Here is a 14048-nt window from a genome sequence, read left to right as displayed (position 1 = left end):
CATCCACAATTCTCCCGTAGAGAGGCCATCAATTACAATTGGTATCGATGGGTGTTTTGGCCAAAACATTGCAGTGTTATTAGTATTAAGGTAGAACGGGCCTCGGGAACAGATAGTCGGACTTTCAAATTTCTACAATTCTTTTCTGATCCGCCACTTGTGCGGGCTCATTTTAAAGCTCTTGAAGAAAGACAGACTTTCACCGTCTTAGTTTTTCGAAAATCCAAAATTTAATTCTCTCCCCATAGAGCAGAGTTAACACGGGAATGGCGGCCATTTTGAATTTCAAAATATCGCAAAATGATGGGTAATTTGTTTCGCTAGTTCCTAACTTTGCATGGTGACCCCCGATTTTTATTGTTGATTTGGTAAGAGAATGGGCGAAAGTTTCATTCAGGAAAGCTTGAGCAAAAGTTTAAGTCTGTCACTTTCAAGGCGCATACTACCTTAATCAGCAACCTGTATGTGTTTTGGGGTATCTGCAAGTTAGAGCCATGTTTGTAATTTCGGATCGGAAGGTTTCAGACACCTGTCGTGAAACTGTCACGCATTAGCAATTCATCAAACTTAACCCGTTCACCGTCAATGCCCCCCGTGAAGAGGTCAACAATTACGATTAATAACGATGGGGTTTTTCGACCGAACCATTGTGGTGATAGGGGTTAATCAGCTCGACCAATAAAATTAACGGGATAAGCATACTGAGGAAGGATGAGTGAAGCTACAACCAAAGTAGCGATAGTTACCATTAGCGACCACCATATAAAGATGGACAGAGAAAGAAAGCGAAGGGCAGAGAAAGACGAACAGAAAACCTAACTAAAAAGTGTCAATTTCGTTGTATTCTGTACGTAATTAGTCGAAGAAAAACATAATTTTTCATCGCAGAATAAGATGTAGGACTATAAAATCACCCTTTTCTGTGTCCTTCCCCATATTCTGCACCGATACTGAACATTCTCCTTTGCCCAATTATGCAGTGACAATGCTGTCCGTCACCCAATTCTGTTGAGAAAGTACTGTCCCCCAACCTACTCTGTGGTGAAAATAGTGCCCTTTACCGTATTCTGACCTCATGCAAATTACATCGTCCTTCGCCCTATGTTTTTCAGAGAAAATACTGTCCTTCGCACTACTGTGTCGGTAAAAATACTGGACCTCAACGAATTTGTACCGATAACACTGTTCTCCGCATCGCCCTATTCTAGTGAGACCGCGCTGTCCTGCTCTCAACTCTGCACCAACAATTCTGTTTCCATCTCCTTCTTTTCAGAAATTCTGTCCTTCGTGGCAGTCCTTCCTTTTAGTCTAACCCGTTGACTTTCGACAGTCTGCTTGTTATCATGAAAGCTAAGAACTACTGATGATCCCCAGACAATAACTTAGCGCTGGACAGCCGTTTCCACATAAATTGACGGAATCATTACTTTTCGACAATTAAGATCGAGACCTCACTCGCCGCCCGCCAAACACACGTCCGGGGGATCTAATTATAGCAATCGTACCAAAGGCGAACTTCCTTCGATAATAACGTCTTTAATTTTTAAAGTGCACATCAGAAACAATGGAAATCTACTATTAATACCTAAAATAAGATCTATTTTCATTCATCTTGATTGATTGGTTTTATTATAGTAAAGGCTAGTCGTTAATGAAAATTGCTCTAAAGAAAGAGACCGAGCAAATATTTGATCAATAAAGTCGCCAGATCACGACTTTCTACCATCAATAAGACCTAGTATCACGTACTTTGCTAATTATCATTCAAAGAAAGGAAAAAGAACTGATTAAAATTAGGATGAGAAAAGAAACCCTGATCCAAATCGAATATTCTGAGAGGCTGGTAACTCGTCAGGCGCGGGATGTTTACGGAATCGAGGCTCTGGTAATTAATTCACGGGTACGTGAGAGGATCGTCCGTCCTCGTCATGTATTTCCCTCCGGGGTTGTACAAGTTGCGAGCCTCAAGAAGTAACCATGGTCAGCTAGATGTACACCCTCAGTAATTGACTAAGTTGTTTCGAATGTAAGTGAACCGGTTCAAAGATGTGGTGATACCTTCTACAGCCTATGTAAATGATGTGGCACGTGCACCAAAGGTTTTACCACAACGCCGCCCCTTCCTTGCCTACGATGTCCTTCGGGCAGGCCGTAGATCACCCGCTTTTTAATATCTGTGATAACACTCTTACGCTGTTCCGGCTAGACATAAATAAAAGGCAAAACATATAACATCCGGGTAATTTACGAGTCATAATTTCCATTTGACGACTATTTATTTATGTCAGGCATGCTACATCGTCAAGTTCATTACATGATTAAAGCCGCAATATAGCTAGGATGTCACTGTTAAAGTTATAAGCCTGGCAAATCTTACAAACAGAGAACTAAACTATCCTATATATCTTTCCCGTGAGAAGATTTTTTCTTTTTTTATGTCATTGATGTGAAATGGATACAGCGAGCAAAACAGACAATGTTAAGCTCAGAAAATTTCGGGTCTGTGCTATGATCTTCGAAACATGCGACCGGGAAATGGAAAATTAAACAAAATTAAACTAAATTTTGATTCCAAGTCGGGCTGTAGTGTATGAAAGTCCCTCGAATGATGTGTCGTCTGTCAAAGCGGACGAAATTCAGGGGTCTCGTCTGCGTTTTTCCGCCTAAACACAACTTCGTAGCAAAGTAGTTTTAATCGATCCTCGCGAGCATGCCCCCACCCGTCTCGAGGCATTTTCAAACTACTAGTAAAATCTCATTTGACCAAAAAAATAATTTAAATTAATAATGTGCAAAACAAACAACAATATGTCATTTCTGAGATGCTACGACAGCCGCATAAGATAGCGAGTTTCCTCGAATCGAGATGATGAATGGCTCATTTTAACATGTTTATCTCCGTGTCATCGCACGGATTCCTACGGGCATAAATGTTTCAGGCGGGAAAAGTATTCCTGCGAATTTGATTATTGTCGTCTCATCTGTCAACCAAACTTAATGAAAAGGTCTGCCGATGATAGATAACGTTGCAAATGTATATGATTGACTTGTAATGAGACTAGTCTGAGAAAAGATATCAAGCAAAAAGCTAATTATCTACTCATGACGATTAAGGTAGTATCCGCCGCGAAAATGATAAACTTAAGTTTTTGCTCACAAGTTCATCAAGGAAACTTTGGACTTTTCTCTTACCAAATCCAGAATAAAAATCAGGGGTCACTCTGCGAAGTCTGGTAATCAAAAATCAAATTACCTGACATTTACCGATATTTGAGATTCAAAATGGCGGCCATCCCTGCGGCGTTAACTCCGTAGGGGTAAAAATTGAATTTTCTATTTTCACAAAAATAAGATGGTGAATAATTTTCTTACTCCAAGAGCTTCAAAATGAGCCCCCAGATCTAGAAGCAGTGCATCAGACAAGTACTGCAAGAATAAAAAAAAAAACAAAAAAAATCCCAAAAAACAAAAAAAAACCTTGAGATTCCGCATATCCTGTCACCGAGGTACAAGCTACCTAATGGTGATATGCCCCTTGAAAGTGAAAGACTTAAACTTTTGCTCAAACTTTCCCCAATGAAACTCTTGACCATTCTCTTACCAAAGCAAGAATAAAAATCAGGGAGTCACCTTGCAAACATTGGTACTGGAGGCTGACAATTTACTTGAGATTTCCCGATATTTGAAATTCAAAATGGCCGCCATCTCTGTGTTAACTCTATCGGGAAAAATAAATTTGTAGATTTTCAAAACACTATAGACGATGAAAGAAGAGCTTAAAATGAGCCCTCACAACTGGTATGTAAGAAGAGAATTGATAAAATTTGAAAGCGCGAATTTCTGTCCCCGAGGCGCGTTCAACGTTAATTGAGGAAAATAATAATGGCTTTATCGTTTTGTTCTACTTCAGAAGACGATAAAATATATCATGCACACTTTTACGACGACTGAACGAAATTACAATCTCGTCTGCACGATAAAAATATGATATCCACCACATGTGCGATAACTGTGACTCGTGTCCCTGAATTGGGACTTTTCTCCCGAGACCCCTTTGGAGGGCGGGGGGTCACGCTATGTGATCACACTCTCCGCCCCCCGGATACGCTATTACAGGTGCCGTTATCGCGTTTCCCTGTCACGTTTTAGTTGTGCTGATCCACGTATGACAATTAGCTGCAGAAGTTTGTCCCGGAGGGAAACGAGGAATGTTCGTACAATCGGTGGTAAGAGTTAATACATGTAAAGCCTGGGTTGACAAGCTGAATACTATGTATCTCAACATGCCTAGGGGAGAGACACAAGAAATTACAATTTCCATACAAAGCAAACAAGACAATCAAAAGTTGCTGCTACCGACCAATTAAATAGTGGCGATAGCTCAGTGCAGAAACTCATGCACCAAAGCAAACAGTTTCTTTGAAAGCGTTGGCGACTAATTCCGATGACGTCACAAATAATGAATATGTGCTTAAACAAATGCGAGACTTTCGGAACCACGCACACGGGAACGACGACAGGGGTACTTTTTTACCACAAATGACCGACAGCGTAAAAATCAGATGTCACGTGATTTTACCAAACCATCCGAGAAAAAAAATACACCAGCACGACTGACAAGTATATCTGATTTTCAGTCGGCAGGATTAAAAGTCAGCCGAACACATGATATTAGTGACAAACATTTAAGTTAAGGTAGAACACGCCTCGGGGACAGATATTCAGAGTCGAAGTTTCACTATTCTTTTCTTGATCTACCACTTGCGGGGGCCTTATTTTAACGCTCCTGGTCAAAAAAATGTTTTCACTGTCTAAGTTTATCTCAAATCGAAAATTTTATTTTTCCCAATAGACTTTACACAGGTATGGCGGCCATTTTGAATTTCAAATAGCCATTTTGAATTTCAAATATCAGAAAATCTTAAGTAATTTGTCTCTCTAGAACTAAATCGTGCACGGTAACCCCGGATTTTGTCTTGACTTGATGAGAGAATGTTTGAAGGTTTCATTGAGGAAAGTTTGAGCAAAAGTTCAACTCTTTCAATTTCGAGGCCCGCACTACCTTAAAGTAGAATGCATCCCGGGGATACATATTCGGATTCAGTAATTTGAATAGTACGTTTCTGATCTACAGCTTGTGGGGCCTTATTTTGAAGCTCGTGATCGAAAACTTTTCTAATTTCCCCGTAGAGTTAACACAAGGGCAGCGGCCATTTTGAATTTTAAAGTCGGCAAGTATCATAGCAAAAATTCAAAGAGTCACGTTCAAGGACAAAGCAAATCAAAGAGACAAAACATAACGTGCAAATAAAAAAAAAATTACCTCATTGCGTAGTGGATGGCGGCCGACGGGGGATTCGATGACGAAATCAAAACTGAGCTCGTCTCAAATTCAACAACATTATGTCCATATTTATATGTACAACGGTGTCACTGATGGTCATACATTTTTAATTAAAATCACCACACCCCTTTAAACCTTTTCGTTCACATTCGTTCACGGTCACTGTGAAAGTATGCCTAAACTGAGAATCTGAGAAAATTAACAATAAATTAACAGCACCACGATGGCCCACAGCGCACTAGACATTCCTTATGATACCCCTGTTCTATCCGTACTGATTTATTCTTCTACAAAAAGGTCAGGTTACAGAACACTTCAAATGCTACCTGTTCATTTAACATTGCGAATGCTACCTGTTTATTTCTAGTCACTACATACCTACCTAACTGTAACTAAATATTACCCGATACTTGCCTACTGAACTAGCCACACATACCTCCCTCCCTACCTCCCTACCTGCCTCCCTCCCTACCTCACTACCCACCTCCCTCCCTACCTACCAACCTACTTACCTCCTTACCTACGTACCTCCCTACCTAGCTAGCTACTAATTTAGCTATCTTGCTAACTACCTACCTACCTTCCTACCTACCTACCAACCTACAACCTCCCTCCCTGCCTGCCTCCTCCCTGCCTGCCTACCTGCCAGCCTGCCTGCCTACCCCCTCCCTACCTACCTACCTATCTACCAACCTACCAACCTTACTGCAACCTTACCTAGCCACCTAGCTACCTACATTCTAAATGTTGTCTACAATTCGACTTTCTATGTTGTACTATAGCAAACTAAGTTTAGAAATTGCCCTCCCGCACATAGGAAGGAGAACTTACCTACTTCGGGTGACGAATATTAGCTAGCTAGCTAGCTAGCTACCTGTCTGCCTAGCTACCTGGCCAGCTAGTTAGTTAGCTATCTAGCTAACTACCTACCTTCCTTCCTACAACCTCCCTCCCTGCCTCCTCCCTCCCTGCCTCCCTCCCTCCCTACCTACCTACCTACCTACAACCTCCCTCCTCCTTCCCTCCCTCCCTCCCTACCTACCAATAAACCTACCTATACCTACAAACCTACCTACCTACAAATCTACCTACCTACCTACCTACCTAACTATATGCTACCAACCTACCAACCTAATAAATTTGTTGAGTTTGAAAGACGCAAACCACGCCGCCCATGGTGAAAAGTACCTGTCGGGTCACCGCTGTAACCTCCACAAATGTAATAATCTCCACAAATGTAATATCAACCACAATTGTAATAAAATCAACCACAAATGTAATAAAATAGTCAACCATTAATGTATAACAACCCGCAACCACAAATGTAATAAACAAATTAACCATAAATGTAATAAAACTCAACCATAAATGTAATAAACTTGAACTTGCATATGTGATCATTTGTTTATCAATGCCCTGAGTAAATAATAACTTTAATAAGACTAGTGTAATGTTATTGCATACTTTCCTGAAACTAGGTTTCCTTTTCGAAACACAGAATAGAAAACGGCGAGGTACTGATCAAACCGTTAGATAATGGAAGTGGAACAGCAGCTCTAGACACTGATAATTACATAAAAAGGAAGCGTCAAAATAACTCATCAACCAGTGATACCACACAAAGTTTATGACAGATGACTCAGAACAAATAACAGAGAAATATAAAACCTTATAACAGAAACTTACGACACAAAACATGTTGACGAGAACATATATTTCAATCTAGTAAAAAAACAATACGAACACTACCTTGAACACAGTAGAACAAAATTAGACATCCTGGCATCCCTAGTGAAGGAACAACTTCAAGTGGGACAACATAGGAATACAGACAATCTATCGATTATTCCACACAATTATCCACTGAAGACGAATTAGAGGCGATTGATTAAGAAAGTATGGCAATTTTCGAAAAAACGGCGTTAAAGGATCGTAGTGTTATACAGTCTTCCCTACTCTGGAGTAGAGACTGCACTGACGTTCAGATTACAGCTGTGTCTAGCCATGGCCAATCAGTTCTGTACACAAAACAGGGAAACGTAAAACACACTTTCAAATATGCAAAACACACTAAACGCAAACAATAAGAAATGAATAATGTGTGGATTTGCTTTCCTTAATTATTACATAGATCAATATTTAAGGGCTAATTCCTCAATTGCGACGACAAAATAGATTTATTACATTTATGGTTGACAAGTATTACATTTATGGGTGATTTTGTTATTACATTTATGGTTACCATTTATTACATTTGTGGTTGGTGTTTTTATTACATTTATGGTTGATTTTTGTTACATTTATGGGCGATATTACATTTATGGGTGCATTTTATTACAATTGTGGTTGATATTACATTTGTGGAGATTATTACATTTGTGGAGGTTACAACCGCGCTGTTCTGAAAACAGCATTGATCGTCGTCTTTGGGCAAGTCGAATCATTGACCTGTCTTATATTGATTACCATGTCTGTGGTCGAGTCTTATCAACGAACAATTGAATAAAACAAAACCCTGCGTCATCGCATCATTTCTGTCGGAGAACCGAGTTGGGACGGGGGGGGGGATCTGTATTTTTAGTTAGATTGGAAAACACTCGTCTTCCGGGGACCTTCACTCATACGCGGGTCGGCGAAGGGTGAGTGCGCCCATTAAACAAGCCACGGAACATCTAAGCGGGTCATATGATATGCTGGGAGCGCGCGCCCTTAATCAACTATTTACACTCTTTTGCTTAATATTTGAAGAAGGTGCGATGTTACAAATCACATGGGACGGTATAAATTCTACCTTTTGCGCATCGATAGGCGGGCTAACAGGAGGGTCAGCCACATCCATCATAACTTCCTTATATGCTGCATTTCATAATCAGAATTCGTCAGTGTATAGAAAATCCGCACCCCACACATCTCGTGCTCATTTAAATTCAAATCGTGTTCTGTTCACGTTTTTTTTTGTTTTTTCTTATTCGCTCAAATACCACATTCATTTAATTCAATACCCCCGTGTAAGTTGTCCTTTAAATGTTTAATAGTGATAATCAACTTAATTAATTACACTGATTACGCACCTTTGCCTTGAATATTACGACGTAAATGTCATGTTTCCCAAAATATGACAGACAAACATATCAACATTGCGTATTTTCTTGTTTCCACTTTGTTTAAGAGAGATGTTAGACGATAGAGAAAATGTCAAATGACCCCCAATGGATGAATTTAATCATTTTGAAGAGAAAGAGAGAGATTAGAAATACAAGATTAGCGTTAGTCGTTGCGATAAAATAAGTTTTTTTTTATTCCTAGGACTATTTCTCTACATGATAATGTGTTCAGCACGTCAACTTACTGCAAATGTATTAATTAACGTATTATTTATTACTTTGTTGGTTTTTATTTATTAGTATCTATTTTTGTTCAGTGAGTCGCGATTTTCAAAGATACCCTTCCCACATACCAAATAAAACTGGAAAAGATCATGTTGATACCGAAGGAATGTAGAGAACAGGAATCAAAGGTGTCATCCTAAATGTTAGTCAGACAGACAGGCAGACGGAGCAACTGACGGACGGTGGTGGTTTCGAACAATAATTAGGAAAGAATATTGTTGTCGCCCGGTCCGAAACGCCGCAGTTTCTGTCTAATACGTAAAGACACGCGTTAGCGTGGGGATGCACGAGAGAGAGAGAGAGAGAGAGAGAGAGAGAGAGAGAGAGAGAGAGAGAGAGAGAGAGAGAGAGAGAGAGAGAGAGAGAGAGAGAGAGAGACAGAGAGACAGAGACAGACAGAGAGAGAGAGAGAGAGAGAGAGAGAGAGAGAGAGAGAGAGAGAGAGAGAGAGAGAGAGAGAGAGAGAGAGAGAGAGAGAGAGAGAGAGAGAGAGACAGAGACAGAGACAGAGACAGAGACAGAGACACAGAGACAGAGACAGGACAGACAGACAGACAGACAGACAGACAGACAGACAGACAGAGACAGACAGAGAGACAGATAGAGACAGACAGAGAGAGAGAGGCAGAGAGAGAGGTATTAATGTGATTGCAATGGTACCAACGTTTAAATTCTAGGTGAAACAATGTTTTATATTGTGAGTGACATATATAACGGAGATTCTATTGTCGTCATGGTAAAATTACTATCGCAAGGGCGTAAAAAAAGGATATCGAGGCTTTGTAGCATGCCAGACGAGAGGGACTGAGGGTCACAACGGAAACTTGTAAATTCTGCGGTGACGACAATGTTAAGACACAGGTAATTCACTTTCATGAGTGCCGGAAAACATCCTAGCGCACTGTGTTACACGCCTGTTGTATAATGCCCACGGATTAACCCATGCACTGGAAATGCATTATTCTGTTTGCCGCTTTAACTTTTCCTCCTTGAAGATTAGAATTTCAATCGGCGTGCACGGCGGCGTGAATCGATAACCGTGGAAGACCGATGGTGATGGATAAATCATGGTTACAGGAAACGGCGGAAATTCGACGGAGCAATTCGAGTCGGTCATGCGGGCTTGACCCGGGAAGTGTAGAAAGAATAATAATTTGCCAATGTTTTGTTTCCTTCTCCGGTCTGGTAACTTTTTCTTCCGCTTTAAAATGTACTATAACAGGTAATCCGATACTGTATATTGTACACGGGGCCTAAGTGACTGCCCATACCTTTAGGTAGAACGCGCCTCGGGGACAGATATTCGGACTCTCAAACTTTTTCAATTCTTTTCTGATCTACCACTTGTGGGGGCTCGTTTTAAAGCTCTTGGCGTAGGAAAACTTTTCACAGGCTTAGTGTTTCGAAAATCGAAAATTTTATTTTTTCTCCATAGAGTTAACACAGGGACGGCGGCCGTTTTGAATTCAAATATCTGTAAATCTTGAGAAATTTGTTTCTCTGGTTCAAAAATTTGCACGGTGACTCCCCGATTTTTATTCTTGATTTTGAAAGAGAATGGTTGAACTATTCTTTGAGGAAAGTTTGAGCAAGAGTTTAAGTCTTTCACTTTCGAGGTGCATACTACCTTAAGGAGGCATTTGCATCGAAATTCAAATTCGGACTTTGCCAAAACTTCCGTCATCGGCGGAGATTTTACCACCATTCCCAATCAAGAAAAAAAATCAGGGGTCAAAGTATAAAGTTTGGTACCAAGAGAAACGAAATACCTAGAATTTACGTTTTTATCGATACGAGTGTTTAAAATTTCAAAAATTGCTGCCATCTTTGTAAACTGTACGGGAAGAGAAATGAAGTTTTTGATTTTCACAAAACTAAGACGATGCTGCAAAATGAGCACCCGATAGCGGTAGATGGAAAGTTGTAATTGGAACGTTTGAGAGTCCAAATATATGTCAACGAGGTGCATTCTACCTATAGAGCTCAAGTCTGCTGGGCTACAGATCAAGAGTAGATAACAAATTGAACACTTCGCATTGTATTAACAGCCCTGGGTGAACAAGCAAAGCCAGATATCTGTGATGGCGTGCGGTCACTCTCGGCATTTCCGGATGCAACGAAGCAGCTATATGGCGCACTTTCAGAGTTAACCATTCGTAAACGACCTTTAAGAGAAACATCATCCTCTGGGTGGTAAAAAGTGCTTATAGAATAATTAAAGCCGCCTTTACGATTAAAAGTGAGAGACAGTGTCCATTAGAATTTCTGTTGTGTATCTCGATGCAAGCGCAACTCTGTGAAATGTTCGACGGAAAGCTAGCAAAGTAATTCGTGTAGTGAGGTGTTAAAAAATAATTACGCTCTTCGAAACTTCGAAAGATATAGGGATGAGATTTTAGGATCTTTTTGGAGTCGGTCATGGTAAGGACAAACCAATATATTGCAGGAAAAACGAGTTGAATTTTCAAATGGAAGAAGGTATTAGAAATCGTCAACTAGTTGTTTATATATATATATATATATATATATATATATATATATACATATATATATATATATATATGTGTATATATATGTCATATCAGATTGACTATTTGTTCGTTTTAACATATTTGGTAGATATATATATCCTACCAGATTGAATATATATATATATATATATATATATATATATATATATATATATATATATATACATATATATATATAACAAATGCAAACTTTTAGAAAAAAATTCAGCTGAGTAGATTCCTTGCAGAGATTCTGCTGTTACTTCAATTCATCATTGTCTGTATTAGTAGTCGCTAAAACATAAATTTCGAGAATTTTTACGCAAATGAGATAGATTTAAACGAAATGGGCAATCTGCGCACCTTTATAAACTCGCAGGAGATGTTACATGACAAATGTAATTTCAAAACCTTCTGTTCTGATGTATTGAAGTTACTTGGAAGAGAAATCAAAGAGAGCCCTCACTTAGGGTTCTCAGGGGAAGGCTGACTGTCATCTCCTGCATTTGAAGTCATTAGAAAAACTCATGCACGTCTCTTGAAGAAAGTTAAGTCAGTCCATAGATAGAGTATCCAAGATAAGAACAAAAAGGCCGAGGCACTTTTCAGTGACAGCAGATCTCAAGGTATCGCTGACAAAGCCGACAAGAAACAGCACAGAGATCGCTGAGTGTAAAAAAAAAGTTATAAGCGAGATTTTGGTACAGTTGCATTCGTTCCCGTGGTACTTCGGCGTCGCATTAAACCTTCGTATACCCCACTTCCAAGTTCCCCCGCCACCCCCCCACCCCCGTGAATAGCCTATTCATTTAAGAAAGCACAACAGTAATTTTCCTAAGGGGGATGGACATTGATTGGCACAGCCTGAAAGTAATGCACTCCAGAATTCATTGAAACGTATACAAAATACGCAGTCTTAATTAAAAATGAATAATTAAAAACAGTTAATAGACATCATGTTCTGCAGCCCGGTGACTGGGCTTTGTGTCACCTTTTCCAAAAGGAATTTCTACAATTTTTAACTCATTTAATCATTGACTCAGCATGACATGTGTTCGTTTTCATTTCTCCCTCGAGATAATCACTCTCCGTTCGTCTCACTTATTCTCAATTTCACCTCAAGAGTGCTTTCCACATCACTTATTTATATGACATTAATTATGTCTGGGCTGCGGAAGCAACATTTCAAAGAAACACCACTCATCTTTGATTTCTTGGTTTTTATTGAAGTGGCGAACAAATGTAGTGGTTGTTTCCGGCCATGAATGAATCATCCGGGTTCGTTACTGACGGAAGCGACGAAACTGAAAATGAAAGATGGGAATAGTTTCACGAATCAACGGTTGTAAAGCCGGGACAATTGATGACTACGCTGCTTGCTGCTTTTCTTTTGATAGTTTCGAGAAAAAAATGACACAACAGAAATAAATCTGACAGATTCTTGAAAGATGATAACCAAAGGTCGAAGTTTTTAACAGCGTTCAATTATCTTTACGCGGCCTAAGTTGATTGTTTGAAGACAGGCGGCCATTTTGTCTGGCAAGCAATGCCACATTTTATGCATAGTTACCCTGGATACTCACAATTTCAACAACCAAAAACTGAAGCCTGACAATCTGCTGACCATTTGCTTCCTCTTTTGTCAATGGTTACGTCACTGTGTGTTCATCCTCAGTTTTGCTCAACTTCAATCCAATAACTACTCACATCGTGCTTTACACCAACCAATGACACACTGAACCGACAAATTGTACTTCACTGCTTTATACCAAGTGTGTCATTCTCATCATCATCATCTCGCCATAGCGCAGCGCTGCAGTCAATTTGACATCCGAACATAGCTGTACTGAAGTCAGAAGACACTGCATCTGTGTGGTGTATATCCTGTAAATTAATCTGAACTTTTCGCCATGCTTCATGAAGATATCTTCCTTTCGAATTCACTATTCTGAATACGAAATCAAATCAATATTTGCCATGTGTCTTCGTATGTATGTATGTATGTATGTATGTATGTATGTATGTATGTATGTATGTATGTATGTATGTATGTATGTATGTATGTATGTATGTATGTATGTATGTATGTATGTATGTATGTATGTATGTATGTATGTATGTATGTGTGTGCATGTGTGGGTGGATGGATGGATGGATAGGATTGATAGATGTATGGTTGGTTTGTTGGGTTGGTGGGTGGGTACTAATAGGTAGTAGTCCACCATCCGTCTACCTACTAGGTCAGTAGATGGATAGATGTGTTGATGTTAGATTGATTCCTATCCCGTAGCGAAAAGAGAGGTTAAACAATGTCGGTTTTTTGGTATTTATAAATAACACATATGATTGTGTACCTTTGTGTCGATGTTGCGTTGACAATGTATATGTTTTGCCCAGAAAAAATCTACGTCACGATGTGTGCACTACGCGAGCGTAGGAATCACCCTGGTGACGAGCCGTGGGTGGGTTGTGTGTCCCACACGCGTCACATTTTTGTGATATAAACACCGGCGTTGCCCGAAGCTTAAACCTATTTTTTGTGTGTTTCGGATCGGAGAGCGTAAGATTGCTCGTATTGCTGAAAGGTAAGCTGTATGTATGATTCGTAATATGTATGTTCAATACTTGGGCAAGTCTTCGCCTTTTCATGCTGTTAAGCACTCAGGCTTGCTTTATACCCAGTAGCTGATATCACTTTCTCTCACACTAATTCTGTATCGGTGCTTTTTCCCAAGATGTCGTCTTGGGGCTAGCGCGAGACTGAAAATTGAAAACCGTCCCCCAAAAAACGGCGGCGCTCACGAT

General features: G+C 39.8%; 1 protein-coding gene across 1 annotated transcript in view; it reads left to right on the top strand.

Moving 5' to 3' along the window:
• The first annotated feature begins 13695 nt into the window (after window positions 1–13695).
• LOC139129465 (uncharacterized) overlaps window positions 13696–14048 on the top strand; it is an 11783-nt gene continuing 11430 nt past the window's right edge. Inside the window, exon 1 of the mRNA XM_070695096.1 lies at window positions 13696–13828. The gene's annotated coding sequence lies outside the window, so the exon portion shown is untranslated. The remainder of the gene's footprint in view (window positions 13829–14048) is intronic.

Source organism: Ptychodera flava, chromosome 3, assembly GCF_041260155.1.
Source record: "Ptychodera flava strain L36383 chromosome 3, AS_Pfla_20210202, whole genome shotgun sequence".
Lineage (NCBI taxonomy): Eukaryota > Metazoa > Hemichordata > Enteropneusta > Ptychoderidae > Ptychodera > Ptychodera flava.
This window is presented reverse-complemented; position numbering and strand designations above follow the sequence as displayed.